The sequence below is a fragment of the Platichthys flesus genome, chromosome 4 (genome assembly GCF_949316205.1).
Source record: "Platichthys flesus chromosome 4, fPlaFle2.1, whole genome shotgun sequence".
Lineage (NCBI taxonomy): Eukaryota > Metazoa > Chordata > Actinopteri > Pleuronectiformes > Pleuronectidae > Platichthys > Platichthys flesus.
In genome coordinates, this window is record NC_084948.1 from 28184612 (window position 1) to 28189611 (window position 5000).

At 47.4% G+C, this 5000-nt stretch overlaps 1 protein-coding gene across 2 annotated transcripts in view; it reads left to right on the forward strand.

Moving 5' to 3' along the window:
• The window catches only part of exoc3l2b (exocyst complex component 3-like 2b), a 26601-nt gene that overhangs the window by 4402 nt on the left and 17199 nt on the right, over window positions 1-5000 (forward strand). The window lies entirely within an intron of this gene.

The window sequence follows — 5000 nt, forward strand, 5'->3', positions numbered from 1 at the left end:
TCAGGGTCTGTCCTCGTCCTCTCAGGGTCTGTCCTCGTCCTCTCAGGGTCTGTCCTCGTCCTCTCAGGGTCTGTCCTCGTCCTCTCAGGGTCTGTCCTCGTCCTCTCAGGGTTTGTGTTGTCCTCTCAGGGTCTGTCCTCGTCCTCTCAGGGTCTGTCCTCGTCCTCTCAGGGTCTGTCCTCGTCCTCTCAGGGTCTGTCCTCGTCCTCTCAGGGTCTGTCCTCGTCCTCTCAGGGTCTGTCCTCGTCCTCTCAGGGTCTGGGTTGTCCTCTCAGGGTTTGTCCTCGTCCTCTCAGGGTTTGTCCTCGTCCTCTCAGGGTCTGTCCTCGTCCTCTCAGGCTCTGTCCTCGTCCTCTCAGGGTCTGTCCTCGTCCTCTCAGGGTCTGTCCTCGTCCTCTCAGGGGTTGTCCTGCAGCAGAGCGGTTTGTCCGACATGTCTGCGTTCAGACACATGACACCGGCTGCTGAGTCGGTGGTTTCCCTGTTAAAGCTGCGACAGACGTGAACCCAGTGATCAGAGTCACTCTTCTTGTTCTTCACTGTCCTACCACATGAGTGAGTGAATGAATGAACACCCCCCCCATGTGTTTTCACCTGCTGACGTGAAAGTGAAAAAGCTTCTTCTTCTGTCTGAACTGACCTCTGTGCTGCTTGAACTTTGACCTCTGTGTCTGTGACCTGAGTTGATTTAAATTGAAACTCCTCCCACAACCTGCGACTCTGCTTCATCTCCAGTGGAAACACTTTTCAATGCGAGCCTCATCAGTCGTATAAATAAACACAAATGAACATTCAACTCGTTAATATATAAAAGATGTTTAAGGAACTTGAACGTTGTTAAAACTCAGACAGGAAGCATCTCTGAGAAACATTTAACGATTTGAAACAGATTCACATCAGGTGAAAACAGTTTGAGACCAAATTTAAACTCATTTAAAGTTCAGCTTCATTTATTTATCGTTCAAGTTGTTTGTTTCTTTGCAGTTTCTTGTTTGTTTGTCATTTATTTATTGTTTCTTCATGGTACGTTTTGTTTTGGCTCATTTTCTTGCTCATTTCTTCATCTCCTCTTTGTGTTAATTCATTGTGTCTCCGTTGTGTCTTCGTCCTGACGCTCGCTCCTCCTGAAGTCGCTCGGCCTCGCTCTCCGTCACCTCCTTCCTGTCTCCGCTGCTCTTCACCACGTTCTCCGTCTTCAGGGAGGAGACGCTTACATTTTTCTGAACAGCTGTTCTCCCTCACAAATTCTGCGGAGCCGCACGGGTTTAACTTAATGAAAGACAGATGCATTGTGGGTAACCGTGACCTCCGAGCGGATCGGATCTGAAATGACCTTCGGACAAACTGGTGGAGATCGAATGTCTCTGAGTGACGTGTCGGCACATCGTCCGTCCACGTCCAGGACGTCTCGTCCCTGCAGGCAAACGCTCGTAAGCTGCTGTGATGACTGGATTTCACCGGGAGGTTCGTCCTCGTGTCCTGAATCTGAAACATCTGCTCGTCACAGCTAAACAAACAAACTCTCAGAAGCACCGAGGAGAAGAAGAATCAGCTCCATGGCCTCGGCCGTGAAGTTTTTCACGAGGTCACGGTGACCTTGACCCACGGCTCAGTGAATGTCCTCAGGAAGTCGTTCCTGAAGACATGACGCCTCCGTCCCACAGAGGAGACTGACGTGTTGAGATGTTCCAGGGAATTTCAAAACAAAAGCACATGTTTGATGAGTTCATGATGAGACTCCTGATCAGACTCAGTCTGAACCTCCTGTCGTGAGATCATGAGTCTGTTTCTATTCTTTCACAGTCGTGTCTGATACATCTGAGTTATTTATTGTGACAGAAGATGAATCAACATGTTAATAAGGTTCATGTCTTTCTCTGCTGAACGGCTCCTGATCGTTTTCAGAGATGAAATTCGTATGTTTTGACGTGTTCGGTTTCAGTCGCCTCCTCCAAGCTGCTGCTCAGCCTCATGATGCCACAGCCCTTTGAAATGGATGATCCCTGGTCTGGGATCAGGTCCACCCAGACAGGCGAGACGCTGCAGAGGTGGCTGATGGGACTTTGGAGCCACTTGGCTTCTTTCTTATCAGAGCAGCTCGGCTTTCATCAATCATCTACTCTGAGGGTTCTTCACTGGAAAGACTCGCCGCCCTGAGTCTGATCAGTCTGATCTGATATCAAATCCTCTGGAACAAGTTCTTCCAGAAAATATGTATTTCAGTTTGTTTCTGTTCGGTCTGATGAAAAAGACGATCTGCAGACGTAAAGAACTGGAACTGAAGATTTCACTTTATATAATATTTGATCAAACTAAGGATTCTTCAGTTTATTTTGCAAACTTCTGTTTTGCTCTGCGCTAAATGTCGTTAGCTTCTGTGATCGTTGTGGTTTCAGTTTGTCGGCGTCAGTTTCAAACAGACAAACAGGACAGGAGGATAACGTGTGAACAGGAAGTGGGCGATCAGCTGTCAGCTCCTTTCTGAAATGATGCTTTTATTTTGGACTGTCCTCTCTGTTTCCTGCAGCAAACACACATCAGCTGATTATCTATACAACCATTAGTCATCAGACGCACCCACACCGGGGTCAAGGCTTGTGTCCTTCCTGTTTGTGTTACGAGAAGTGTCTCCACCTCTTCACCTTCACAAGCTCCTCCTGTTCACCTGCAGCCGGATTGGACCGGTTCCAGTTCATCCTCAGACCGGTGACTCACAGGGAACCATGTCTTTTCTCTCTTTGTGTTTGACGCCAAACAAACGTGTTGAACATGTCAACGTGCCCCCCCCCCCCCCCCCCCCGTGCTGACACATGTCCAACTCCGCTACGTGGAAAACCCAAAGAGCATGAGAAGTGATGGAGCTCCCTCTGTTCTGATTGGTGGTCACATTCCTGTGAACTACATTACGACCTGTAGGTGGCGTCAAAGAGACAGATTTGTTTGTGTACGACTTTACACTTTTAACAATATGAGATATTTGTTTTCTAAATGTTTCTCTCCACACGATTAAAGTTCGGAATCAAACTCACAACGTTCAGCAGATGAATTCTGAAGTGAGGGAACAAACCACAGCTCGTATCTGTGAAGATGAATCCTCAATTTGAATTGATTTGTATAGCAACAAATCCTAATACACATTATCTCAGGGCACTGGACATAGAAGGTCAAGACCCTCAAATCTGACCTCTGACCTCTGACGTTTCATTGTGTCATCTTCCAATCAAACATCAGAACAAAGTCGTTCAGTCTGAAGAGTTTTACACCTTCTATTCGTTTATTAGCAGGTTCACGTGAAAGCTGCTGAACCAGAGGAAGTTGGATTGTTTTTTTCCAGAATAATTCATGAATCTGGATTAAATCCGACCTTTTCGAGGCTCCTATTTATGAGCTTGTGTAATTTGATCCACATTAAAATCTGGATCTAGTAAATGAAACAGTGTTTTCACCAGGAACCGGGTTGAGTTTCTCTCTCTCCTCACACTGAGCTGAGAGTCTGAAGCTCCACCTCTGTGGGAGCTGCTCTCCTGATGTCACATGACATGTGACATCACCTGGAATCTAACGTGACGTCATGTATCTTATTGTCCTCTGTCATCATCTGACCGTGTTGAAGAACACTCATGTCCGACGTGAACAAAATCCCAGAATGCACCTGTCCCGTCACCTCACTCAGTGTCTGTCTCATGCGTCCACGTCCTCGGGTGGAGGTGTCTCCCAGTGTGAAGACTCCTGGTTCACAGGTCTGTCTCAAAGGCTCGTCCTCCACCAGCCCGGTGCTGGTGTCCAGGAGGTCACGGTTGGACCACACCCACAGCGGCGAGCAGAGTGACCCGGCGTCCTCGCCCCGGCACGTCTCACTATCGCTGTCTCTTCCGCTCCATTGTTTGTGTCCCGGAGCTTCCGCGATGCCCCGCGACCCTCTTGAAGAAAACAGATTGTGTGTGAGTGCCGCCGGGGCTGCTGGGTATTTATGGAACCAGCACGGCTGAATCACTTCCCACTTTGCCCTGCGAGCCGCGCACAAGTGTGTGTGTGTGTGTGTGTGTGTCTTCCTTAGTGTCCATATAAATATATATATATATATATATGGACACTAAGGAATGTCCTGAATGTCCTGAGCTGGTGAGACTGAAAACAACAACATGAACAACAACAGCTCCTAGTTCACCACACACACACGCACACACACAAACACACACATACACACACACACACACACTCATGCACACAAACACACAGTCCATATTTCCCTATTCTCTTATAAAACCATTTTCATGGATTTTCAGAAACTTGTGATTTTGTCGTCACCAGTTTTTCACCTGAATGAGTTCAAATGAGAGTTTGTGTTGTGAGAGGAGGTAGTTGTGTTACAGAAATCCCTCCAGCTGTAGAACGATTGTCGGTCACTGGTTTGTCTCTTTGTCGTTTGCTTCTTGAGTTTCTCTTCGGTCTGAGCAGAGCAGTCACCTCCTCTCAGTGAATCATTGCTCGGAGCTGATCTCTGTTAATGGTTGATGATTTTATGTCTGTTCTTTATGATCATGGAAACAGATTAATAACCATGTGGGCGTGTGTGTAGACCAGCATCCGCCTGGTTGCTATGGTGACCTGCAGGTCAGCACACCTGGGTTAAACTCTGGACTCTGGTCATTCATCTAACTCCTGCCAGCCAATCAGAGAGCAGTGTCTGCTGTCACGGTGGCTTTGGTTAGGAGGTGCCACAGAACCTTGGAGTGAACTCTGGCTCATTGATGACATGTCACGGCTCAAACAAACCTGCCAGCCAATCAGAGAGGAGCATTTTGTGTGGTCGTGGCATCAAGTCGGTTCTAGTTAAACTTTATCGACTGGATTTACGATCGCTGGGTGATTGTTCACGTTCTCCAGACTTCACACATTTCACCCTCTGAGGCCTGAGGAGGTTTTACATTATTTATTAAAATGTTTAATGTGAATATTCAGAAGAGCCTTGCCGAGAAACACAAAGTCCAGAAAATATC